We start from the raw sequence: 27,896 nt of genomic DNA on the forward strand, positions 1-27,896 counted from the left end.
CAGTATTAGAAATTACTTGATAGGATATCAAACAATTTCCAAGAGAAGGGACAATGTTAACCTGCAGTGTTGAGGGCCACACATTGAGATGGCTACCTAGAAGGGAATGCAGGGAGGCAATGATTTTATTCAAAAAGAGTGGTTCCTGAGGCGGGAAGAGGGCAGCTATGATCCAACATCCTTACCATCATCCATTAAGCTCTGCTTCTGTGTGGTTTTGTATCTTTGGTTTTCTTTCACAGCCAAGAGGGATCTTAAATGTGGGGTGCAAAGAGGCTTCTTCTCAAAATGCAGGCTTGCTGCCCACTCTTTTTTATCCTGTCCCACAGAAAGGTGTCAGTAGCGGCTTTAAAATTAGACTCTTAAGAAATCTGATAACATCTATGCCAACATACAGGCGTGGATAGAAGTAGGTATGTGTGAAGCTGTGGATACACACCATTCTCGCCTGTGCCCATCCTGTCCCTGCCGTCCCCTGGATAAAATATTTACACTTCATCTTGGCATAAGTGACCTTCCCTGCTGTCTATGTCTGAGCTCTTCTTCCCCGAGCTCCATCCATCCCAAGGTATTTTGAGTTGTTTCATTTTACAGTCATGTCCCTCTTTGTGGGTCACTGAAAACTGAGCATGTCTAACTGGATGCACCTTAAGTATGGTCACAATGCATTGCACAAAATCTTCATCAAGAAGGTCTTGTTTTGCAGTATAAAGGCACCCGCTGTCTTTTCTTTCTCAGCTGAGAAGTTAAAAGGCCACAGTCACGATTGGCTGCTTTTAACAACATTGTTGCTCACCCTGTTAATAAAAAAAAAAAATATTTTACTTAGTATTCGGTTATGTCCTGAAATCTATAACTAGTTTGGCAGCTTCAGTCTATTACAAACAGAAACTTAGTTGCCTTGAAGAACTGGCCCAAGAATTGAGGATTAGCACCGGTCATGCTGGCAGCAATGTTCCAGCAGAGGGCAGTAGAGGGCCTAGGGGTAGGGCAGCAACCTTCCTCTGGGCGTTTGCTCTGGAGACTTAAGAATTAAGTCTGGAGCTAGAAAAGTAGGAAGTCTCCAATTTCAAAACGTTGAATTCCCAGAATTAGAAAATGAACAACTTACCATGAGCCTGTGGATCTCAGAATGAGCATGGTCCAAACAGGGCCAGCCTGTGTTCCAAGTTCACTCATGTGAAGGGAGGTAGTGGTGGTAGTAGGGGTGTCAGAAGGTTGTTTCATTCTTGTGTGATTGAAGCAATGTTTCACCTGGCTCAGAAATTCTTCCTGGAGAGCGACCTTTCTCCCAAAGACTAACTTCCCAGAATTCATCTCCGGGGCGGGCGTCTTCCATTTTGTTCTGTAAGAAGGCACTAGTTGTTTGTTCCCACTTGGGAGTGTTTGCCTCACCTTGGTCCCACCGGCAGGTCCTTTGCAGGGAAGGTACGACTCACTTGCTTTTTAAAGAAGCCAGGCTTAGGGTCAGACCCTTGAAACACAGAACCGAGCAGAACAGATGCCAGACTTCAGAGAACCTGTTCAAACCAGAAACCTTGTCACACTGGTGCTCTAAGCACGTAGAAAGTCTTACAAGAGACCTACATCTGGCCTTTGGGGGTCTCTGAGTGTCCCTGCTTCATGATCTTCCCACCACCACTGGAGGTGCTAAAAATTCCGCTTGAAGCCAGTCTGTGACCTTAGTGACTGTCCAAAGAATGCCAGCAGGCCAACCATGTGGACTGAGGAGGAAATGCAGAGCAGGCCAAACAAGAGCTGCTTATATACCTCTGTTGGAGATTCCCAAGGATCCTCTGTCCAGAGCAACCGTGCACATGGTGATAAGTGCCTGCCTGGAGGCAGATCACCCTACCTAGGCCTTAGGGTGACCACAAAAACCTACCCTGGCCTTTTGACTACAGCAAAGCAGCCAATCTCCCAAGTAAACTGCTCCCCTGGGACTCTCTGGTACATTCCGTCCCTCGAGTTCCCAAAAGTCCATCTTGATTTGGAGAGCTCCGCAGCACTTACAAATTAGGAAAGTTTGTGTAAAAAGCAGAACACCTAGCTCATGTGATAGCTCCTGTCACCTGCCCAATGTCCAGTCTTCTTCCAGTTTAGTAGGGAGGAAGGAATGAAGGGGGAAGGGAAAGAAGAGGGAGGGAAGGCAGGGGAAGGCATAAGGAAAGGAAAGAGAAGAGGAAGAGGCGGGAAAGGGAAGTAAAAAAGGAGCAGCTGCTGAAGGCCTGACACCTGTGGGTGAGGGTGCAGACGCACTGTGAGTGTGGGTGTGTGTGCACTGTGTGCGTGCACTGTGAGTGAGGGTGCAGATGCACTGTGAGTGTGGGTGTGTGTGCACTGTGTGGATGCATGTACACTGTGAGTGTGGATGTGTGTGCACTGTGACTAAGGGTGCATACACATTGTGAGTATGGGTACGTGTGCACTGTGAGTGTGGGTGCAGTGAGTGTGGGTACACTATGAGTGTGGGTGCGTGTGCACTGTGAGTGTGGGTGCATGTGCACTGTGTGTGTGCACTGTGTGGATGCATGTGCACTATGTGAGTGCGTATGCACTATGAGTGTGGGTGCATGTGCACTGTGAGTGTGGGTGTGGGTACACTGTGAGTGTGGGTGTGTGTGCACTGTGAGTGAGGGTGCATATGCACTGTGAATGTGGGTGTGTGTGCACTGTGACTGAGGGTGCATACACATTGTGAGTATGGGTGCGTGTGCACTGTGAGTGTGGGTGCAGTGAGTGTGGGTACACTGTGAGTGTGGGTGCATGTGCACTGTGAGTGTGGATACGTGTGCAATGTGAGTGTGGGTGCATGTGCACTGTGAGCGTGAGTGTGTGCGTACTATGAGTGTGGGTGCCTTGAACCCCAGCTGGTGGCTCTATTTTAGAAATGGTAGAAGTGGATCCAAGTCAATTAAAGGAAACAGGTCACTGATAGCATGCCCTTGGCTTCCATATTGCCCTGGCCCCTAACTGTATTCCCCTCCTCAGCATTCTGACTGCTATGGGTCAACAGTGAGCCTACTGCTCGTGCTCCCAACACCATGGAGGCTCCTCCATGCTCCTCCATGCTCCTCCATGCTCCTCCATGAATCCAGAGACATCACAGCCAAAGACCATGGGCTGAAGTTTCTAAAACTGTGAGCCAACACAAGCAATTCTTTCTTTTAAGTTTTATATCCCATTCATTCTGTCACAGTAGTGAATACCGCTGGGACAAAGGGGCCAGATAAGAGGTGTTTAGGTTTGATGGACTGGAGGGTCTCTGGTAGTTGCTCTACTCTGCCAGTGTACTGGGGAAGCAGACACAATGTACTATCAAGTGAGTGTGGCTGGCTCCCAATAAAATCTATTTACCAAAGCAGACAGCCCCCCATGGAGGCCACAGTTTGCCAACATTCAGAGTGGCAGATGTTGTGATCGAGTGAGGATGCATCCAGGGGAAGTGTGCTAATCAATGCATCTGGTCTACATATATATTGTAAGCCGAGCAGCAGGCTCAGGATCAGCCACCCGTGGCTACTCCAGGGTGCACACATAGAAGTCACTGCGGTATGGGGAGGGACAGAATTTCATGTATGTCTCATCTATTTTCATTTTAGATTCTTGACCTTGTCTATAAATTTGTGATCTTGGGAATTTGAAATGAATTATCTCTAACAGGCTGTGGTGGTTTGAACATGCTTGGCCCATGGGAAGTGGCACTATGAGGAGTGGCCTTGTTGGAATAGCTGTGGCTTTGTTGGAGGAAGTGTGTCACTGTGTAGGCAGGCTTTGAGTCTCCTAGTGCTCAAGCTCCACCCAGTGTGGAACAGAGCTTCCTGCTAGCTACCTGCAGAGGACAGTCTCTTCCTGGCTGCCTTTGGATCAAGATGCAGAGCTCTCGGCTCCTCCAGCACCAAGTCACCGTGCATGGTGCCACGCTTCCCACCACGATGATAATGGACTGGACCTCTGAAACTGTAAGCCAGCACCAATTAATGTTTGCCTTTATAAAAGTTGCCTTGATCATGGTATTTCTTCACAGCAATAAAATCCAAACGAAGACATATGCTAATCAGAAATCAGTCTTCTAAACTTCTGAAGAGGACTTGACAGCACATGCGTTCTTAGGGTAGCAGTATATGCCCATTGCCACTCCAGGCTGGTCTGAGCTGTGCATGTCTACCAGGAACTCTCCCAGAAGAGCAGGGGCCCCACCTCCTTACAGGTGTCTTGCCCAGAGGCTTTGCCTCTAGAGGAGTCCTGGACTAAACATTCTAGTTTGAGTATGACTAATAATTTCAGCTACTGGTCAGAAACCACCCAACAAGGATGTGCACACACGTGCTCACATGCAAGCACACAAACACAAACACACACACACACACACCATTCACACGTACACTGCACGAGCCATGTTCCTTTTACCTGCTTCTTGGGTCAAGCCTGCAGTGTCAGTGGACCAGCATCACTCAAACTGTCAGTGTGGCTGACTACAACTATGGCAGCTTTGTGGTACACACACAGCAGCATCTTGTTCAAACAAGACTGGCACATTTTGACTGATCGGTTCAGTGACTTGAAGGAGTGCCTTTCTATTTCCACAAAGGGATATAGACGGTAGTAGTACAACCGATGCAAACTCTTCTGGGGCAGGGATGTCTTGTGTGTGTGGTGTGCTTTGCAGAGGTGGTGGGACAGGGAATGGGAGGGAAGGGGGCTTGGGGGGAATGTTTCAGAGCCACCAAAAATGAATCATGCTGAGTGATTAGCATAGACCTCTCAGAGAAAGGGCTTAGAGGTGGCTGTGCGGCCTCAGGTACTGAGATGAACAGAAGAAATAACAAAGTATCTATCTTTTCACTCCTGGCTACTGCCTTTCCTAGAGAGAAAATGGTGGTAAAGCAAGACAACTCACACAGACAAACAAAAGCTCCTCTCTGGGAGGAGCGTCCTCTTCTTTAGAAATTGTTATTTCCCAAATCACCTGTGTGACAGTTCTGCACTCCCTACTGTGCCGTGGAGGAACTTCCAAGCAGAGCAGCCCATCCCCCACTGCGCAGAGAGGTGGACATGTGACTCAGGCTCAGAGACTCACTAGCTCCCTCTCTTCCAAGGATGATTAACCTCCCATGTCAGCTTGACCCCAGAGAGGAGGTGTTTTCTAGGTTGTTTTTGGATGCCATTTACTTTTTAATCAGGGCCTGGAGAGATGGCTCAATGGTTACAAACAGTCTTAACCATTTTTGCTCCTGCTGAGGACCTGGGTTCAGCTCCTGGTATCCATATGATGGCTTATAACCATCCACCACTCCACTTATAGGGGGCCCAACACCCTTTCATGACCTCTGCGGGGTCTGTGATACACAGGCATACCTGCAGAACACACACATACACAAGCACATACAAAATATGTTTTTTTTTTTAAAATGTAAGAGCTTGTACTGCTCTTCCAGAGGACTCCAGTTTGATCCCCAGCATCCACACCAGGTGGCTCACAATCACTTGTACGTCCAGTTCCAGGGGGTCAGCTAATTCTAGACTCTGCAGGTACCCACATCCTGGTGCACATACACACATACAAGTATCTTAAAGAAAACATTTTATTTGAAAAAAATCAGAATCAGTGAGACAGACTTCCCTCTATGACGTGGGTCCTCGTAGTCCATTTAACCGAAGCTGAAATAGAGCAGAGAGAATGCTTCTCTACCAAACAAAAAGAATTTATCTGAGATAGAATGTAAGCCACCCTGCCATGGTTTTGACTGACGGGACACTGGCTCTCCCTGGGCCTCCCACCTGACAGCCATGACTACCCAGAAGATGGAACGACAGCCATTCCCACATACCTGCTTCTATGCCTTCATGGAATACTAACGTATTCATTCTCCCTTTTTTTTTCTCATGCCCAGGGCTCTGAAGCCTGAGCGTAGACAATCAAAACCAGAAGAGAACCCAGCAGTGGGAACCACTGCTGTCAGGTGCCAACCTCCCACAACCCAGGCCTCACCTCCTTAGCTCTCCTTCTCAGCGTGTTCTGAGGTGATTCTCAGTTTCTGACAGTTTCTCGAATGGCCCTGTGTCCTCTGTCAGTCCACATTTGCTTACCGCTGTGTTAGCTTCCTCCACAGGAACTCGATCCACAAGATAGGAGGCGTTGGGGCCGATACCTTTAGGAAAGGCACCAAAGGACCTGTTCACCCATTCTGTCATGTGGGGACACACTAAAAGCTGAGAACAGGCTCTCTTAGGACCCTGACACCTACATCTTAGACCTCCTTCCTCCAGACTCTGAGGAGTACACTTGTTTATAAACTGCTCAGTGAAGAGGTTTCTTGCAGCACCTGATGGGGCAAAGACTCTTGGGTGCCTCCCATCTCTGTGGTACTGCTATTTGGGGAAACAGCAAGAGACAAAGTGAACACGGTCATCCTGACTCACAAGGAACTTACCTTTTAAAAGGTCATTCCTGTTCAAGTAGATTAACTTTTTTTTTTTTTTCAGATAAGGCCTTATAATATATAGCTCAGGCTAGTTTCAGATTCACTGTGTAGCCTGGGCTAGCCTTAAATCCTCAACTCCCTGAGAGCTGAGATTACAGGCACATGCTGTCACACCCAGCTTCAAGAACTGTACCTCCCATCTAAAGTTCTTTCCTCTTTCTCACCACCAGAGAAGCTGCCAGATGCTTGCTCTCCCTGCAGCCCTGCCATGGGGTTTCTTAAACAACCCAGACGCACTGGAGGAGAACCATGGCTCTGGGGATTCTTGACAGTCACTGCTCCATGGCCACACCAAGGGAAAACCCTGGGACCCCCACACCAGCCTGTGCAAAGTACTTGTTTTTAGTTAGCGAATGGCTCTACAGGACACCAACTCAGAGGATCCTCTGTCCGAGCAGCACATCATTTGTGCCTCATGCTGGCTTGTTTTGTGTTTCATGTCCCTCACCTGAGCCTTTTTAATGTCTTCCCAAAGCCCAAAGGATTTATTCTGGGATTAGTCAAGAGTGGAGTGTTGAGGCGCCTGCCTCTGAAGTGGCCAGCCATGCTTTCTCTCCAGGCAGCACAGTTGGCTAACACACCACCAGGCAGCACGGTTAACACAGCCGGAACTATCTTGCAGTAAGCAAGCATGCTATTGGCTTCACTGCAGGGGGTTTCAATGACGATGTCTGGGAATTGTCACAGTTTAGTTTAGCGCTCCTGGCAAACTCTGGAGCCAGTTTGCATAATGCAGTGTCTAAAGAACAGATTCCAGCAGAACAGAGCATGTTCAGTTAAAAATAGAACACAGGCACCGTGCTGCTCATCTATAAACCATGAGGCTGGGGGGCGGGGGAGGCAAAATTAAATAATAGCCCCTGGGGTTTATGAACACCTGCCCCTGTCGCTCAGATCCTGCAATAGCTGGGGACTGCCAGCACACTGAATCAGGCCCTGCCTGCCCTGAGACCAAATGGCAAAAATAAACCAAACTGACCCAGTTAAATCAGGAAACACGAGCACACCTTTAAGCACGCCACAGTTCAGGTAGCCTCTCTAGTCCAGGCCCGCTTGGGGTGTTCGCTTTGTGTTAGACCAGTATAGACCGACTTAGCTCCCACATCAAACAAGCCGGACCTAAATGGGAGGCCGAGGGTGTGCACCTGTTATGTTCGGTGTGGGAAGGTATAAAAAATGCAGTCCTCAGCTGCTTCTAAGCTGTTGGGAGTCGAAGTGACCCACTCAACAGACTTGCCAAGTGCTAAGAATCAGAAAAGGAAATATTTTGAGTTTCCATACTAGGAAATAATTTTGACGGGTAGTACAATCTATTTTGTGTCAGGAAAGAAATGGATATTTGCGGTGTGGGTATCTAAAAAGCTAAGTTGTCAAAACAATACTGTGAATGTGCGTCCACAAGAATACGGGAAACCGAAGAGGAGAGGAAGCTGCTTCCTCTCCCACAGTGTCAGTCATTCACCAGCACCTGACTGGCAGGCTGCTTCCCTTCTGTGTGATTCATCTGTTTCCAGTGACAGTGCCCTCACATCCAAACGGAGCAGTGGGCTGGCTCGCTGGATTCTCCTGTCAATTCTGCTGGAGAGTTTCTGATTCTGAAACTCGACAGTAGTAATATTCTCCGTGTTTTACAGCCACCTGGCTAGGTTTTAAAAAGTTGCAGTGCCAGGGCTGGAGAGATGGCTCAGCATTTAAAAACACTGGCTGCTCTTCCAGAAAACCTGATTTGATTCCCAGAACTCACAAGACGGGCTCCGAACCATTTGCAACTCCATTCCCAGAGAATCCAATGCCCTCTTCTGGCCATCATGAGCATGCACACACATGCATAGATATGCATGCAGGCAAAACACCCATACACATAAGATTAAAAAACAAAAAAGTGCCCAAGCAGCACCTGTAGTGAGTCTAGGGCCTGGCCCGCAGGAGATGTGAAAGGCCCTGCCACCAGACTCACATGTGTGCCTAGGACTAAGAATTATGGGCCGTGACAGGGAGAAACCCCACCACTGCTTTGTCGGGTGGCAATGATAAGGCATGGACAAGGGTTTCCTTCTGTTCTGTCCTGGTTTGGAACTTGGTCTTAGTTTGTAGCACAGGCTGGCCTTAAACTTCAGATTTTTTGCCTCTGCCTCCCTGGTTTTGAGTTCATGACCTGTGGCCTCAATGTACACATGGAGGATTCCCTCTTGTGTCTTTCTGTCTCTGTCTGTCTGTCTGTCTCTCCCTCTCTCCCTCTCTGTGTCTCTGTCTCTCTCTCTCTCTCTCTCTCTCTCTCTCTAGTACACACACACACACAGCAGAGGAAAAAAAAGTTTCATTATTCCCTTTTAGGATAAACAAACCCCATCCAAAGCCTTAACATACAGACATAAGCCCAAGAGGCCACAGATAATTCATGACAAGTAGGGGGGAATACTGTACCTAGGAAGCTCACACTGACATGGCTGTGACTCTGGGTTTCCTGGTGGCCTGGGCTGGGTAGAAGCCCTGGGGTGACAGCTGTGGTTCTAAGTGCTAAGCTGCAGTCTAAAGGCAGCTATGTGGGCCTGCCCAGGGAAGACAAGCAGCTGGCTTTCTCCCCCAGCACTTAGACTGCTTTGCAGAGGGCCGCTATGAAGAAGACCCTCTCCCTGCTCCCATCTACTGGATCTCTGCAGACCTTGATGGGCGGCATCCTCAGCAGAGTCCTCTGAACTGGCGCCTTGGGTCACTTGAAAGGGCATTCACCTATTTACATCACAGAGGTGGCTGTCCACGTGGCTGAACCGGATGAGATGAAAACTCACTTTGTTATCTACCCTATGCTGGCCCTCGGGGGCCACAGAGGAGCCCTGGGCTGCCTGAATGGCCTCATTCTTTTCAAAGCACTAGACCAGGGACATCTTCTGTTTCAGAAACAAACTGTTTCAGGACTGTTGATCGCACCTCAAACCCCAGCTTGTGTTCATTATTGGCTCCAGCTGGTTCAGCCCAGCGTGCCCGATGTCTGCCTCATGAAGAAAACGAGGATTATCTGCTTTGCTGTTGTTTCCTACAGACATTCCTTTTTTACAACAAAAATATGAGAGCTTAATTTTCACTTTATACCATTTCCTCACCGACGGGTGAGGGCATCCTTGGCTGGAACCTAATGGGGTTAGAAGAGCACAAACCTTCCCAGTTACAGCACCAGGATCGGCCCAGGCCACTGGCCTGCAGCCTCTGTTGGGATCTGAGCAACTGAGGCCACAAACTTTGTCACATTTGAAGGAGAACAGTAAGTACCATGTCACTTGCAAGTCACTCCATATTGATCTTGACAAGGTTTTATGCCCCTCTCCTTTCTACTCCTATACATCCTTTGAAAGCCACTAAACCATGCAGGACATACAAACTGTGCCCTCCCCAATGTTCACATGTCCAGTGGAAAGTACTTTCCCATACCCTGGCTATACACCACACCCCAGCAGTATAGTGATGTGATCCTGCCAGTGGCCACTGCCCTCAGGAGCTGTCTGGAGGATTCTTTTCTCCTTCCAATGGAGCCTACTCACTGGCAGGCAGATGACCAACACTTGTTGCTCTGGCACATGGGTGACATCCTGGATGAAGCCTCGGTTGATTAAGTCACTGGTGCAGATGGCAAGGACAACCTCGATGTCACTGCAAGGCTGGTGTTGAGCAGACGGCACACGGGTGTCCAGTCCTCTCTGTCCACTCAACAGCTCATACTAGAAGCCTGTAGTCCTCCTGCTGAATATCCTGTTGGGATGTTACCTCCACAAACAGACCACCCTGCTCTAGACTGAACTACTGCATCTGGCCAGGCTCAGCACCGATGTCCCACACCAACAGTCTCAGTTCTCTAGGGTTTTTTTTCCCCAATACTGGCCCAGGTGGAAGCCCTGAATGGCTATATACACACAGGTTTTGGGCAGGTGAGAGGTGTTGGACTGAAGGTTATCAATGAGTGCCCCAGTTGGGTACATCCACTCCACAGAGCCTGCTAAGTCGAGCAGACTCACATGTTCTACTTCCTCACTGTGTGCCCCCTGGGTCAGCCCACTCCCCTTCCAGATGCAGAAATCTCTGGAGTACTCAACACTAGTGCTGCCCGGCAGCATGCCCCGGCCCTGTCTGTGTCCAGCGCATGCCCACACCCACGCCCAGTGGGGCCAGCTGGCCTGTTCCAGCTCATTCCTGGCTGCCCAAGCTGCAACCAGAGAAACTCAGGGCAGTTCAGGGTGATTCAGAGTCACAGAGAAGCAGGATAGGCCAAAAGCACAGGTCATCCAGCCACTGCAAGAGCCGGGAAAAGGTGGAAGAGACAAACAGAACTCCTGGAGATGCTGGACAAGGAAGGAGGGAAGGGAGGCAGGCAGGCAGGCAGGCAGGCAGGCAATGAGGAGGCTGGGCAAGTCCCATAGACACTGTACACACCGCAGAAAGATACTCTTAGTGACTCTGTGCAAGAGGCCAAAGTCCCACTGCAGAACACCTGCGCAATGCTGGCCTCAGCACGGGAGGCCGTCAGAGCCAAGATGAACAAGGTGGAAGGATTCCTTCTTACACAACTCCATCAGAACCACAGCCTGCTCTGGAGCTGAGAGTTTGCACCACGCCATTGACATGAAGAATGAGGTACTTCATGAGCTAGAAAAGCAACTCCTCCTCCAGGAAATTTGAAAAGGAAAAAAAAAAATCTGATCCTAGCACTGAAAACCAACACCGTGCTGCAGGAGGTTGAGGACCTACAATTCCAAGCTGGAACAGGTTGGCATGTCAAGAAGTTCTGAAAAGATTTACTCCAGGACCTCACAAAAGAGCCATAGAACAGCCAGTGCTGTGGCAGACGGAGGAGGCACTGAACTATCTGAGTTCGGGAGCCAGCACCTCCTCCGTCTGACTGCCTACCTCCACCAGCACCACCTACCCTGTCTGCCCTCTGCCACACCTCAGAGAGTCAAGCAAGGAAACAGAATACAGTAGTACTATTTTTGTGGAGATGGAGTCTCATCGCATAGCCTAACCTTGAACTAAAACTCTTCAGGAGTCTGCCAGCCTCCTGAGTGTGGGGGACACGGGCACGTGCCATCACATCCAACTGGATAAAGCATTAAATTTGCTGTAGACATAAGTGCTGGTAATTGTTTAAGGCATACTTACCTAAGGTCTTAATGTGAAAATTAAGTCCTCTTGTTTAAAAAAAAAAGAATGTTTTCATATTAAAAATTTTTTTAAATATATTATCTTTCAAAGAGAATCCGCAGACCTCCAGCTACTGTCACAAATACAAAGGGTTTGGCATCCAGAGTATATCAGTAGCCCATCCACATAGACCCTTTTCCATAGACGTTTACTGTCTGTGTGGAAGGAAGTAACGCAGGGGTCTGCAGGTGCACCTGGGCTCTCCCTGCAGGCTGGGGAGGGAGGGCTGCTTTAAGGTGCTTTCCAGCTGCTCTGTGCTCCTTTGAAGACTAGAGAAGAGCACAGGCACTGGAGGTGGGGTCACGGACTATGGGATGTGGGCAGTTTACAGAAACAAAGTTACATTAACCTTATAGACCTTGTCCACCTTAGCCAGTCACGAGTCTCCAGAGAAATGACTCAAGTCATTTCAGGTTCTGTACAGGCTAGGCTCTTCCAGGTCACAGCCGTTCATGAGGAACTGGGTGCTTGTTATAGGGTGTCAGGGGCTGACCTTTGTCGAACATCTCCTCCTGGACCTAGGAGGCTCTCTGGCTCTGCCCCTCATGTCGTTGCTGCTTCTAAGCACAGCTCAGCTCCAAGTAGGGCCAGCAGTGCCACTTGCGCTTTGATGGCTGCCTAAGGACCAGCACCATCTCCACAGACAGACCCCTGGGAGCTGGGTCCCAAAACCCCTGTTTTGTTACAAACTGGGCTACCACCAGGCGAGGTGCACCACCACCACCTAGCTTATTTTTATTGCTTTTAGTGGAGGCAAAACCCTACGCAGTACTATGTACTGCTTATGTATGTACACAATGTACATACATGTACTTTGTCTTAGGGTGTCTATTGCTATGAAGAGACACAGTGATCACGGCAAGCTTATAAAGGATAACATCTAACTGGGGCTGGCTTACAGTTTCAGAGGTTTTAGTCCATTGTCATCATGGTGGGAGGCATCATAATGTGCAGGCAGACGTGCTGCTGGAGAAGGAGCAGAGAGTTAGTTCTGCGTCTGGAAGGAGGGTAAAAAGACACTGGGTCTGGCTTGAGCATCTAAAACCTCAAAGCCCACCCCTAGTGACACACTTCCTCCAACAAGGCCACACCTATGCCAAGAAAGCCACACCTCCAAAAAGTGCCTGGTGACCAAGCATCCAAATCTCTGAGCCTATGGGGCCATTCCTATTCAAATCACCATCATACTGCAGGCCTTTCCCTCAAACTTTGATCTTTCAGGTTTCACTTAGTGCAGGAGCTTTGGTAAGCAGCCAGAGGGGCTCACCAGTTCTGAACTGGACTGCCATGGTTAGTACAGACGGCAGCATTCAAAGAAGGAAGGCTTCAATAATCTCAGCATACAAAGATACTGAGCTGTCGCTCTCTGAGTCACTACTAGTAAGGCATACAGTGTTCACCATGTTTTTCCCCAATCACTAACAGATGCTTAAAAAGGAGAGGGCTGCTCTGGCTCACAGTACTCAGGCCATGCTTGGCTCCATTGCTTACACCTGAGGTAAAGCAGCACTACAGGGAGGGCATGGCAGAGCCAAGCCATTCACTTCCTGACCAGCAAGAAAGAGGGGAGATGAAGGGTCTGCAATTCCCTCATCCCCTCTAAGGACATCGCTCAAGGCCGCAAAGACACCTGTAGGTGCAACCTCCTAAAGTTTCCACTCCTCCTTGCCCCCCACCCAGGGGGATGGCAGGCCTTAACACACCGGTCTTTGGAGGGCATTTAGGATACAGACTCTGATATCTTCAAGTCTTTGGATTTTACTTGTTTTTTCCCTTTAGGCTCTATGTCCCTGTTGTAGTAAATTTTTAATCTCAATCAGGCGGTTCTACTCTGGCTTTTGATCATTCAGTTACAAGATAAAAGACGCAGCATGTTTATATTTATAAGCCTTAATCAGCATCAGAGCTAGGCAGATATCTACCCTCTAAGCTATTAGTATCTGCTTCCCTATCAATAATCCCAAGATCTGACTTGCCGTGTTCCTCCTGGGCTGCTCTTACTCTAGCTGGCAAACCATCATGGCCAGTTCTCACGATCCCTTACCACATGGCATCTTCCTTTCTCTTCACTCTCTACTCCTCCTCTTTGTCCTCATCTCAGACACCAACCCCCGGAAATGAAGCCCCACTTGCCTCTCTTCTGCCCAACCATAGCCTGTAGGCATCTTTATTTAACCAATAGTTTTAAATTAAGGAACAAGGTTACATAGCATCTATTGCCTTATCCTGAGGCAACCAGATCTTGGGGACCAATAATTAGCATTATGATATATAACAAAAGACCAATCCTCAACATGTCCCTTCTGACTAATGCAGAGTTTATGGCAGAAGAAAAATAGTTGTTTTTTGTTTGTTTGTTTGCTTGTTTGTTTTTTGTTTTTGTTTTCTCATTCTCCCTAGGTTCAAGGCTTGTGGTCCTTATAACAAAAAAACAGGTGAACAAAGGGGGGAAACACACAACACACAACTTTATTTTGTGTGGACCCTTTTTTGAAACAGGGTTTTTCTGTGTAGCCCTGGTAGTCTTAGAGCTCTCTCTGTAGACCAGGCTGGCCCTGCCTCCCAAGTGATGGGATCAAAGGCGTGTGCCACAACCACCCATCTGATGCCCATGTTTTTTGAGATCACTCTGTGTGCTTCTACTGCTCGAATCTCCCATTTGGGGGGAAATTAAAACCTTGGAAGAGACACCAACGGGCCTGGCCAGGTCATAGAGATAGGTATGTTCACATACAGGAACCAACTAGTGGTAGGTTCGAATATTGACTATGCAAACCTTAAACAGTATGCTTAACCTCTCTGAAACCTGCCAAATCTGAAACTCAGTTTACTCAACCATAGATGATGTTTGTTATAAAGTCTGAATCATTAAATGACTGGCGGGAGAACTGGGTGTATGCCTGGCATCTTGTGACTCTCTTATGTTATTGGCTGCTGTCAGCATTGTTGTTGTTTGTGAGAAGCGTGGCAGGCAAATGGCGCCTCTTCAGGAACGAGGTGAACTGTAGAGCAGCAGAAGTCCATAGACCATTCCCTCTCTGTGTGTGAACTTAGCGAAGTCATATCATCTCTCTGAAATGCTTTCTGCAAGTTTTAAAACTGTGGGTTTTTTTAAGTATAAATAATGCTGCTTTTTGGGTTACAAGGAAGGCTCTGTGCAGGGATACATGCAACAATTCTTTCCAGACTTAAAAGAACCACAGTATATACTCAACAACCAATTCTCAGCATTTTCTAAGTTGGTTCTGAACCAACTGAATGGTGATAAATGGATTCTCTGAGACTAGAAAGGGAAGAAAACATGGCTCAACTCTCAGGCCTCTAACCTGCAGCTCAAAAGAAGCCTGAACCTTCTGAGGGGCCCACAGGGAATGAGGAGTCTGACTGGGGGGAGCCACACAGGTACTTGATTTGGGAACTGTTCATTATACAATCTCACATTACCTTGGAGACATCTTAACTTGAAAGGTACTGACTCCCATAATTGACAACCTTCATGAAGGTAGACTAATGTCACAGGGAAGAGCATTTTGTAAGGATTTCTTCTCTTGGAGAGCCCAGATTCTGGGCTCTCAGAGGTTTTTAGTACTTAAGTGAAATATCACCTTTTGTGGGATAATATTCTGGTATTTTATTTTCGCTGGCCTCTGACCTCTGCTTACTTCCCTAGCCTATACAGACGGACATTGCTAATTTGAATGGTAATCAGCAACTACTTCTACAAGAAAGCAGTGTAGGATTCAATATAAAAAATGTCACTAATCACTTGTACGCAGACTCAGGATAACTCCTACCTAGTGAGCATTCCCTCTGGGTCCCAGAGAGCCACATAATCTCTCAGTTGTCCTTATAGCCACTGCTGTTTCAAGCTTCTGAACATTTCCATATAAAACATCCATGATGGGGCTGGAGAGATGCTTACTGGTGAAGAGCACCTGGTGCCCTGGTAAAGGGCCGAGGTTCAGTTCCCAGCACCCACATGAAGGCACACAACCATCTGTAACTCCTGCTCCAGGAGATCCAACACCCTCCCTTTGCTTCTGGGGACACATAGAGGAAAACACCCATACCCTAAAATTTTTAAATAGCTAATAAACTTTAACCCAGACAAAAACCCTATATGACTTGGGACAGTTTAAAACATTGGTCACTGTTCCTCAGGTCTGAGTGACAGCTCAGTCTGTCAAGTGTTCAAACACAAGGACCTCAGTTTGGGCCCCAAGCCAGGCAGTTTGCTCACACATGTCTGTAACCTTGTTGGACATACATCTATAATCTTAAGGCTAAGGCTTGGGGTACACAGGTCTGTCTAACAAAAAGGGTGAAAGAGAGGGAGAGGAGGAGGAGGGAAAATTGGGAAGAGGGAGAGGGGAAAGGAGCAAGAACATGTGTACATTTCTGCATGTGTGCTGGTGTGCATGCGTACATGCATACATGTGTCTGTGTGTGTGTGCATACCTCTCTCTGTCTCTCTCTCTCCCTCTCTGTCTGTCTCTGTCTCTGTCTGTCTCTATGTCCCTCTGTCTCTCTGTCTCTGTCTTTCTCTGTCTGTCTCTCTGTCTTTGTCTCTGTCTCTCTGTCTCTGTCTCTGTCTCTCTCTCTCTCTCTCTCTCTCTCTCTGTGTGTGTGTGTGTGTGTGTGTGTGTGTGTGTTTGGGAGGACAGGCAAAGGTAATTTTAAGAGCACAATGGTACAAAAATCTTTAAATCACTTCTTGCTCTTCTGAACTCCTCCCACTTGGAAAATAATCAAGGCTTCCAGTATCTTTGGACATGGGAAATTAACTAGGAGCAGGAGAACAGAATATAAGGAGTGTGCCACCCTTCCAGAATTTTCTGCATCTTAAGGTCGTGGGATTAGCTCAAAGGGGGAAAGGCAAGCTCACACTGGGGATGTTCTAACCTCCACATGAGCCTAAAAAGCCATTTGACATAAGGGGAACCCCTTCTGAGGGTTTGGCTCTGGCAGTGGCTGGCACCTAGCTTCAATTTACCCCTACATTAAAAAGCCAAATAAAAACAAGAAAAGAAAATTGCCAAAGCTCATCAAAGTCTATAAAACATGAAACTCCAGTACACTCTACCACACGTCTCAGCACCATAGCAGTGTGAGAGTGAGTATCTAGTCTTAAGAACCAATGCTGACATTGTAAAGATAGGGCATACAGCCAGATAAGACAGGCAAACTGGGAAATGGACATAGGCATATGTTTCCTGGGATTCAAGACTGACCCCAGAACTAACTCATGAGCACACCTGTGGAGGCCAGAGTTTGACATCAAGTTACCTTTCCTGTGTAACAGAAAGTTACCCTCCCCACCTGCCTTTTTGAGACAAGGCTCAAGACTTACCATTTCAGCTAGACTGGCCATCTGGCATGCCGCCTGAATCCTTTTGCCCCTGCCAAGCAGTGCTGAAGTTACAGGTGCACATCACCTTGCCTGGCCTTTTTCTCGGATCCTTTACCTAAGGGGCCATTCCTTGGACCTTGAAATAGATATTCCTAACCAACCAACAAAGAGAAGCAATTCTGAATTAAAGTAAATCCCAGGAGCTACCAAGGTGTCTGGCTGACCTGGGCTCCCTCTGTGGCAAGCTAGACACATAAAGGAATGGCCATGCGAACAGGTGGCCCCAACAGCAAGTCTTAAGGGAGCAAACACATCTTTGCAACAAATTGGAAGCCTGCCATCACAGCCTTACATTTAACATAAGGGCAAAGGTACCTTTGTCCTGCTGGGTGAGCTCTGCCCCAATGCAGAATAAATATTTGATAGGTATTTGAAGAGCTAAATCACCTGCCAGCTTAAAGTGCCTGGCTTCAGCTGGAATGACATTCGTTCCACCAGCAGAGACAACAGCCTGCTGGTAGGAAGGGAGAAAATGTATCTTTCTCTCCTTTGTCCTGTAGTATGAGGTTAGCTTCCTGGGGCAATCGGGGTGAGGAAAAGAGGGTGAAGGAATAAAAAGAAGATGGAGTGAGTGAGGACCTGCTCACCCCACTCTCCAACAATGTCTCACAATCACTGTGACAGGGAGGAGAATGGAGTGGGAGTAAAAGGTTTTCTTCCAGCACTTAGTAGGTACCAAAGATTTGCTGGTTGTTTTATGTGATTCTCTCTTTCTTAGCTCCCCAAACAACGTTTTAAACGTAGTTACTGCTATTTCCACAAACTATATGAGTCTTGAGAGAAATTAAGGAACTTTTCTGAGTTCACACTGGAATTTAAACCTGGCTCTGCTGCCCCAACTCCTGTCCCCGATGCTACTCTGGCTTGGAATGTTCTGCTCAGTGCTGGCTCAGTTGCTGCCACAGTATGAACTAAACCCAGCTGGGATCAGCAGAGTCTTGCTGGGAAAGCCAGGACTTTCCTCTTGCTGTAGCTGGGTAATCACGGTAAGATGCAGGATATGCAGTCCTAACATCTTCCACCAGTTCCAGACTCAGTAGAAACACATCACAAATTTTGGATCCTTAACTGCCATTCAGAGCAAGCTGACAAGCACCCAGAAGTGGCTCCTATGGGACTTTGCCTTCTTGTTAGAGACTCAGCCTGACAATTTCCCTCCTTTCCCAAGGACACTCAAAACGGCCTGAAGAGTGTCCTGTGGCCAGGCTCACACTGCCTACTTCTCAGCCCTATCTCTCCCGTGCTGTCTGTGAGGTAAGCCACCCTGGACAATGCTCTCTGCCTCCCCACCTCACCTCCTTGCCCTTCACTGCCTCTGCTCTGAGTTTTCAGTCCCAGTGAAGCATCGGCCTCAGTTTCCCCCAAAATCCAGGCTGTTTATGCTTGGACCTAGGATTTTACATATTTATTCTTAATATTTTCTGAGTGCCTATGAGCCTAGCCTACAGAACAAAAGCTATATTCTTGACATACCGTCCATTTGGCTACATCTGACCTCTACATCTTAGTCCCTACCCAAAGAAACCATTCAGAATTCCTTTACTTTAAAAAATATATTGTATTATACTCATATGCATTTCTATAATATATTTTTATATTGGTTGTGTTAAATCTATAAAATCTATGTATAAATTTGGGATACTTATTTTTTCATTTACTGTTTATTGCTTAATTGCTATGTTCAGCCACACTTTTGTGAGTTAGCACAATTCATTTCTTTTTACTGCCATGTAATACTCAGTTGTAAAAATGTGTCACAATGTATCCTTTCTCCTGTTCATGAGCATTCTCTGTCTTTGGGTTTTTGTACCATGGCTGGTTTAGCCATTATTTTCCACCTCTCCATTTCCACACCTGTAACTTTCCCTTAGGCCTATCCTTCCCATCCTTGGGTTGGGATGAGTTACGTGTAAATGAACGCTCAGCTCTAGGAGACTAGGTCTTTGATGGATTAGGCTTCTGTTCCTGTTTTTGCAGGTACTGGGCCTGGGCTTTAAGGTCAGAATGGTGCCTCTACCATGGTGTCAGTTCTGCTAAAGCCTGGGGACCTGTGCCAGTGTTTGGCCTGCACACCATGTATATGTACCACACACATTGGGTTACAGATGGTTGAGTCACCATGTGGATGCTGGGAACTGGACCCAGATCCTCTGCAAGAACAACAAAGACTCATAACCACTGACCCACCTCTCCAGTCCTGATTCCTAATTTTTAAAAATATGTCTTCCTCCAGGTGAACTAGGCGATTCAGGCTAACATCAGAAAACACAAGCAGACTTCAGAGAGATGGAAAGGCATATGGCAATCTTGAGCTTACTCAGGGACATGAATTCAGGTCCCAGCGCGGTCTTTGCTGGCACCATCCCATCACTGCAAATATCCTGAGAAAGCTCAGCCTCTCCTGACAAGGGCAACTTATTCTTTGGTGAGGCACAGGCATATTCGCTTCTTCAAAGTCTGGTACCCGCCTCATCCTTCTACCCTGTTTCATCCACACAGAGGTCTCTCACAACAGCTAGAAGTGTCTGCAGGGCCTTTCCTCAGTTACCTCATCCTTTCTAGTATTGCCTGCCTCTACTCGGCTTTTTCTCCAAGCTGCTGGCGTGCTTGCTCTCTCTCTCTCTCTCTCTCTCTCTCTCTCTCTCTCTCTCTCTCTCTCTCCACTAATTTATTTACTCACTTTACATCCTAATCAGAGCTCCCCTTCCTCCTCTCCTCCCTGCCCCACCCTTACACCCTGTCCCTCTATTTCCCCCTCCTCTTCTCCTTAGAGAAGGGGAGGCCACCAATGGGTACCCACCACCCATCCTGGTACATCAAGTTGCAGCAGGACTAAATACACCCTCTCCTACTAAGGCCAGACAAGGCAGCCCAGTTATGGGAACAAGATCCAAAGGCCCGCAACAAAGTGAGAGGCAGCTCCCACTCCAATTGTTAGGGACCCCACATGAAGAACAAGCTGCACATCTGCTACATATGTGTAAGGGGCCTAGGTCCAGCCCCTTCGTACTCTCAGTCTTTGAGAGTCTCCATGGGCATAAGTCAGTTGACTCTGTAGGTCTTCTTGTGGTGGCCTTGACCCCTCTGGCTCCCTCATTTCTTCCTCCCATTCTTCTACAAGACTCCCCAAGCTCTGCCATTGTTTGGCTGCAGGTTTCTGCATCTGTTTCCATCAGCTGTGGATGAAGCCTCTCTGAAGACAGCTATACTAGGTAGGCTCCTATCAGCAAGCATAGCAGAGTACCATTAATAGTGTCATGGATGGGCTCTCTCCCATGGGATGGGTCTCAAGTTGGGCCAATTATTGGTTGGCCATTTCCTCAATCTCTGTTCCATCTTTATCCATGAATTTCTTGTAGGCAGGATAAATTTTGGGTTAAAGGCTTTGTGGGTGGGGTGGCCCTCTCTCCCTCCATTGTAAGTCCTGCCTGGCTACAGGAGGTAGCCTCTTCAGGCGCCTTAGTCCCCGCTAAGCTGACTGGTTCTCTCTTACAAGTAGCAAGATGGTTTCTAGCTGCTTTGGACCTCTAGGGAATTAGATAGGAACCCACAGAAAAAGGTACTTTTCTGAAGAGCTGATAAAATACCCAAATATTTCTGCTGGCTTAACTCATATTTTATGTTCTTCCATAAACCAGTCACTGCTCCTAGTGAAATAAAATATGCAGATTAACTGAGCATAGACCACATACTCAAACCTAAGCCAGATCACATGAGTAGGAACACTTTGGGATGTGGGAGAAGGGAATATGTTGCCCTCAAAAGGATGCTGGACACACATAAAAACTGAGCTACTAAAAGACAGGAGAATACAGTTCAATCTTCTTTTATGTCCCATTTTCACTAGTAGGTAGGTGAGAATAATCCTACTTTATATTGATCCCCCATGTTCTATTAATGCTGGTATAATTATCCTTGTATGTGTGTGTAGTATATATATATATATATATATATATATATATATATATATATATATATAACACACACACACACACACACACACACACACACAAAACCAAGTGTGCTTTTATTTGCCTGTAATCCTAATGCAAGGGAATCTAAGACAAAAAGATCCTGAATTCAAGGTCATCCTGGGCTATATAGGGAGAGAAATACTCAATAATTGGACCCAAAATCCAGTAAAGGAAGCAAAAAGATGGCAGGATATCTACCTGACTTTGCCTTGGAAGGTTTAGTTAAGCATATGCTTTCATAAAGGAATGTCTGGGACTGTGCTCTTAGCCTATCACAGACATGTCACTGGTCCCTAACACTAAGTAGAATCATACCTCAAGGACACAGGTTGCAATTTTGTACTCAGGGTTCCCACACTGTAGCCATCCTGGCAAGAAATAATGATTTTAAAGAGACACATTCATGCTATCAAGACTCCAAAGAACTAAACATTTCCCAGGAAACTTATAATGGACTGAAGCCCTTGTACCAGCCAGAGGACAAACTTGTCTCCCCACATAAGATTTTAGGTAGATCTGATAACGAATCAGGTGCCACCAGGACAGAAGCAATCAAAGAGGCATGAGTAATGAGAGGAAGCACACTGTGACCAGAGCCACTTGGTTAGCATAGCTCTTGCCCTCATTTAAATCTAAACCTTAGATAAAGACTGGAGATCAAGTAAATGTTTAGGGAACGTCTCATTGTACCCCATTCCTCTTCTCAGTGTGGCCACACCAAATAACTCCCTTTTTATGCTCTTCCAAATTACTAATTAGCATATTCAAGACAAGTGGTGGTGTGTCTCCATAGCCCAGCCACTGACCCTGAAGACCAGATGACAACTCTTCACTCTTACTTCAGGAGTCATTCTGGACTGTTCTCATTTGAGTTACTGATCACCAGCTGCTGAAGCTTTCTAAACAGTTTTCTGGTTAATTTTTTTCCCAGGGCCTGGTCATATCCCTTCTTCTCTCTCCTAGTCGCTAGCTACTCCAAAACCAACTACTTTTCTCTTTCGTCTCTTCCTTTGACCTAGAGTTCTTGATACTGAAATGCTGGGAAACTGCAGCAGAAGCATAGACACGGCGCTGGGCTGAGAATGACAGACAGAAAGAAGCTAGGTCTCCAGGTCAAACCACAGCCAGAGGCTCCGAGTGGAGGATGCTGAATCTGTAGAGTTTCAAAGGCCTGAGAGACTCACAGGGTTATTCTGAGAATCTCCCCAGTCAATAGAATTGTACCATGTACGTTGTGAAGTCTGCAGCCCTTGTGGATTCATCTGTTTCACCACAGATTTTTAGGTGCAATTAAATTATAGATCAGAAAGCAGAAAATAGTGTGTTCTCTGTTCTCCCTTGTGTCTACCACTACTTGACAATGACTCTCTTTTATTGTTATTATTGGCCTTCTCCTGAATCCTAAAGGATGTAAACTCTTGTAGAACAAGGACAATATTGTGCTTCTCCTTGTATAATCAGGGCTTATCAAGGTGCCTGGTGTACATGAATGGTTGGCTAAATGTTACAAAGGCCAGGTGGTGGTGGTACATGCTTTTAATCGCAGCACTCAGGAAGATCTGAGTTTGAGGACTGCCTGGTCTACAGAGAGAGCTCTAATAGAACAGCCAGGGCTACACATAGACCCTGCCTCCAAAAGCCAGTAATTAGGAAGGTATGGGGTATCCAGTCTCCCTTTGCAGATGGTCAACAATCACTTTGGCTCCCTGTGCTGTTTACCGTGGTTGTGTTGCTTCCCTCTCCCTCAGCACCTAGCAGACTCTCTACCACACTTCTAGGCATTCAGTAGCTCTCAGGTCACTCCATGGCAGCCCAAACTTTGCCTTGTAGTGAAACCTACCTTCCTTGGTTGTATCCCAGACTCCAAGATCATCTCTTTGGACACTCACATGAAAACTTCCATTAGTCTCACGGCCAGAAAAAGAAAATCAGATGATTTCCCGTTAAAGTGTCATTCTGCAATAGACCATTTAATGTAATAAGCCTTCAGGGTGTTTGCATTTTAAAACATGGAGCTGCTAGCCTATGATGGCATTTCAGGGTTTAAGTGACAATATAGTACGATAATTAGATGATAGATAGGCAAATTTCCACAGGTAGGTGGTGGGGTGCTCTAACCTCTCCTCATTCTTCCAGGCTACATCATAAAGATGCTTACCTGCCTTGATCATAAAGTTGAGGTCATGTTAGGAGATTAAAAACAACAGGGAAGAGAAATAATAACCCAGAGTATCTTAAATACAGAGAACGCAAACCCTTGCTTTCCTTCCAAGGAAAATAACACAAACCAAGCAAACTGCTTGAGAGTCAAGACCAACCTATTTAGTTTATAAGAAAATTACAAATGATTATCGCTTTAAAGAGTTGTGGGTAAGGGGACCGCCAAATGCTGTGTCAAATGCCTGTGGTCACAGCACTCGGCAAACTAAAACAGAAGGATTGTGAGTTTGAGGCCAGGCTAGGCTATACACTGGAACTCTGCCTCAAAACCGTGAGCTGTAGGTGGAGAGAACTTGCCTAGCATGGAGGCAGCCCTGGGTTATTCACTGAACACCACAAAACAAAGCAAAAAGTCAGTGTAAAAGACACACAGCTATGAAACAGAACAAATGATCAGAGCAGGTTCCCCTGAGGGATCCTTTATAAGACCATCTCCTACAGTATACTAGTAATTAGACCCATTGCATTTATAATTCACATTCTAAAGCCAGCTAGCATGCAAAGTACACTTTCTTCTTCCTAAAGCTTTCGATGTACTCTGTGTTTTTGGCATTTGTATTTTCCAGCTTGTTCCCACTCTGTAATTTCTGTATTCCCCTCTTCACACATCCCAAGATGATTCTGTTGTTGCTGCTGTTGCTGAGATGATAGACTTTTGTGTCTAAAGAAGTCAGCATGGGAAGGGATCACTTTTGGTGGTCTGTTCCTAGTAAATGCTGTGATACCACTCAGAAGATCCTGGCGATTCCAGAAAGCCAGGATCAGGAGGGCGGGCTAACCAGCATTTCTACAGTTCCCTCTCTGTAGACAGAGGAAGTTCAGCTCTGCAGGCCTTCCGGTCTGATAGGCTTAAAACAAAGCACTTTGACCACCCTGTTCATTGTCCTGGAAAATCTATCACAGTCCATGTTCTCCTTGGCAGGAACCCAGTTCTCTGTGAGATGGTAAACAGGAGACACAAATCACTCTCACAGAACTGCTTCACGGTGCTCTCCTCTCCTAATATCAAGAGAAAGCCTTCTATATAATACAATGTTAAACTTGAAAGCTCTGTAGAGGCTGGGGGGGGGGGGGGCTCTGCTTTCTAGAGACAATAAAATGTGCAAGTCCTCTGAATAACGACTTCTGAGACAAATTGTTCAAAACTGGTTTGTACAATGTTCATATTAATGCTGCTTACCCGGGCAGGTAGCCTGCCAAACGCACCACCCCTGGGGACGATTTGTCTTCAGTCACAAATCCTGGTTTATTATCACAAATACTCAGCCAGTGTTGACCGACAGAAACAAAATTGGTGCAAAGTAAGCAGAAAAAAGGAAAAAAAAAAAAAAAAACGAAATGAAATAGTACTGTCCTGGGGGAGCGTGCACCCATGACAAATCCAGTCAGGACCCAGTGGTTTCCTGCTCCTCAACCTCCATGTTTCTGTTGCATGCAATATTGTGCTAGTGTTGCTAATTTGGCTGCCTGTTCTTGGTCATTGTTACCACACTGGGGCCTAAGAGCTCTTTACCAACAGGAGTAGAACACAGCAGCTATTGTGCAATACCAGCTCGGGATCTTCCCTGTTTGTGTTCTATACTCCTGCCACAGTGTCTCTTCCAAACTAAGATCTCCCCCTGTCACTCAGCTTTGCCAGAAAGTAGCCTCTGTCAAGCCTACAGTCCATACTTGTAGGCTGGTCCTCTACAATCCTTTCACCACCTCCACATCTGGAAGAATCGGACCCCATATAGCACATTCCTCCCTTCAACCACTCTGCTCTGTCCTAGCCCCCTACCTAAGGAAGCCCTACACATCTCTGCCCAAGCGTTAGTGCTACATCACTTCATCTGTGAATCCCTTTCAGATATGCTTTCTTCCTTTAAGCCTTGTTTTCCAGATCTTTAAGATATGGACCATAATTCTTATCTTATTTTAAACTCAAAGGTCACCTGAAACATGACTAAAAGTTCTCCAAAAAGTGTAAAAAGTGATATAAGTTGGCTATAGTAAAAATAAAGCCAACTTATATCACTGCAAGTTATTTATATACTAAACCCTTTCTCTTTAGAAACTTTAGTATTTTGATGGTAATAATAACATCTGCCAGAGCCTGCCAGCTGGAAAGTGGGGCACAGCCTGTAGTTGTGGGTCAGAAGAGTGATGATCTCTGGCCTTTTCATTCTCTAACTGTTCTGTGCTTCATTAAGTGCTGAAAAACTTAACTCTTATTTACTTTATAAAATTGCTATAGGATTCTCTGGCAATTACCATATGCTGTATAGCAGCAGGGGATTCAGCAGAGGACTTATTGCTAGTGCTCTTTTTTTTCTGGAGAGTCAGCCAGAAGTTTCTCACTGGCCAGGGAGCTCGTGAACTCTTTCTGAACCAGAGAGAGAAGGGAAGGCTGTCATTCACACAGACACAGACACACCGGGCGAAGTGGGAAATGGCTGCACCACCTCTCTTTATTGCTTTCAGCCTTTTATATCCTTAATACAAAAAGTTTTCTATGTAAGAATGAATTGCCTCATAGATAAAATGTTACATAAAAGGGGAGTAACAGGAAGATATCAATAACAAGTTCAAAGCAGCGTTTCATCCCATAAACTCGTTCTAAGTTCAAAGCAACAGTTTTTCATGGCCTTGTCTTATCATAGCGCACACCTGTGGCTTCATCCTTGGGCCTGAATGTTTTCCCCGGAACACAAATTTGTCCCAAACCCATTTCTCTGTTTAGTGAAGTTGTATTTCTTATTATGCAGCCTTTACTTTATGAGGAGTGGGCGCATTCTACTCTTAGCTCTAACTTTGTTACCGCTTCCTAGAAAGCAACTAAAGCCATCTCTTAAAACTTTTCTTCCTAAGATTATTTGGATTAAATCAGGGATTCTATAAAATCATTAATTCATCTAAACAGCATTAATTCATGGAAGTTCATCTTGATGTTGATCTGCAGGAAATCTGCTCAGTAGGATGGGATAATGGCCAGGAATTATTATATTAATTTGATGATGACAGGAAAGGCATTATCAGATGCAAGAAGCAATCCTGAGATGAAGTCTCTTTGGGACCTTGCCTCATAGAACTCACCAATCACAGACCATGCAAAAATAGTGGGCCATCTCCAGGAAGGCCACCTGCTATCCTAGATGGCTCCTGACAAACACCTACAAATTAGAACATTTCCCCTACTTACTTATTGCTGCAGTGAAATCCGGGCTTGAAAGGTGCTGAGAACTATGCTCACTTTCAATTCAAAGAGATTAAAGAAGACTAGATCCATACAGAAAAGATTACAATAATTTTGCTCTGTGTGATGTTCAGTTATAAAAATATTATTTTCTTTGCTTTCTAAAATTCCAGTCTCAAGTTTTATATTTCTTTATCAATAGAAGAGTCCTCCTTACAACTCTCTCTGCTCAATAAAGTGTGATCTTCTTAGTTTTTGTTGTTGTTGTTGTTGTTGTTGTTCTAACACTAAGTCTTTGTTGCTTTTTTGGCTAATTTGTAGATTGATGCAGCTACTCTTTCTGGGACACAGTGACAGGAAAAGGATACATTTATTCAGTTCTTCTCATAGTACCAGGAGCTCTTTATTATTATTACTACTACTACTATTACTATTTTAGGGTCTCAAGTGCCACGACTCATGTGTAGAGGCCACACATACTCTACAGGAGCTGACTTTCTTCTTCCTCTACTTGGGTTCCAGAGATCAAGCTTCGGTTCTCAGGGTGTCGTCCCACCAGCAACCCTGCCACAAACTCTTTTAAATGGTCTAATTATGAAGTACAAATCTTACTACAACTCTCATTTTCTTTCTGCCACCTACGAATGGGGATATGAAAACCTCTAAGCCTCCCCCTGCAGGCCACGGTTTAGAGGCAGAGTTTAACCACTGAATTGTTCAACAGGACCACAGAAATTTAAAGGACTCTCTATTATTCATAAAGATTATACAGAGATTGGGGGAGGGGCAAGAGGAGGCAAGGATATGAAAGCACATGTCAAACTGTGTCATGCGGAGAAACAGATTGTAATTACAAAACTGAAATCAAGACACAGGGGTCCAAGAAGGGCAGGTGCTGGGAAGTGAGGCAGAGAGATCAGCAGTTCCATCAAGGTCAGCTGGGGCCAAGGTATCTGCCATGCACTGCTCTTCTGCTGCACTCGGCTCTGTTTGCAACAGGATGGAAAAGAAGGACGTCTTTGCTTCCCAACACTACTGAACATATTTTAACGATCTAGTAAGACTAAATGTGGTTTTCTGGGTTGGGCCATAGAGCAGTAAAAGAGCATTAGTGGATTACTGACGGAGTTTGGCTATTTCTGTAGTTTAATCAACAGTAATATGCTAATATTAAATTTATTTTTAATTAATTTTTTGAGGTAGAATCTCATGTAGTTCAGGCTGACATTGAACTCTTGATCTTCCAACCTCATCTCCCAAGTGTTTGGGTTACAGACATGCCACATGTTCAGCTAATCAAAGGAAAAAAAAATGACAAACATGGTGGTTATAGAAGGTGTTAACATTAGAGAAACCTGGGTAAAATGTTTATAGAACTGTATTTTGTAACTTTCCTGTACATCAACTATTGCTTTGCAATTGGAAGTTTATGGGCCTGGAGA

At 46.1% G+C, this 27,896-nt stretch overlaps 2 long non-coding RNA genes and 2 pseudogenes across 2 annotated transcripts in view; 2 read left to right on the forward strand and 2 right to left on the reverse strand.

The window, feature by feature from the left end:
* Positions 1–27,896, reverse strand: part of 4933406C10Rik (RIKEN cDNA 4933406C10 gene) — a 34,406-nt gene continuing 6,510 nt past the window's right edge. The window contains exons 3-6 of the long non-coding RNA NR_044986.1: positions 6,091–6,152; positions 1,440–1,520; positions 1,112–1,345; positions 1–797 (exon numbers count right to left, since the gene is read on the reverse strand). This is a non-coding gene — a long non-coding RNA (RIKEN cDNA 4933406C10 gene). The remainder of the gene's footprint in view (positions 798–1,111; positions 1,346–1,439; positions 1,521–6,090; positions 6,153–27,896) is intronic.
* Positions 9,771–10,668, reverse strand: Gm19056 (predicted gene, 19056; annotated as a pseudogene).
* Positions 10,772–11,332, forward strand: Gm18622 (predicted gene, 18622; annotated as a pseudogene).
* On the forward strand, positions 17,489–22,340 carry Gm51998. The gene is made up of 3 exons (XR_003950243.1): positions 17,489–17,591; positions 18,254–18,339; positions 22,079–22,340. It is a non-coding gene; the product is annotated as a predicted gene, 51998 (long non-coding RNA).

Source organism: Mus musculus, chromosome 12 (assembly GCF_000001635.26).
Source record: "Mus musculus strain C57BL/6J chromosome 12, GRCm38.p6 C57BL/6J".
Lineage (NCBI taxonomy): Eukaryota > Metazoa > Chordata > Mammalia > Rodentia > Muridae > Mus > Mus musculus.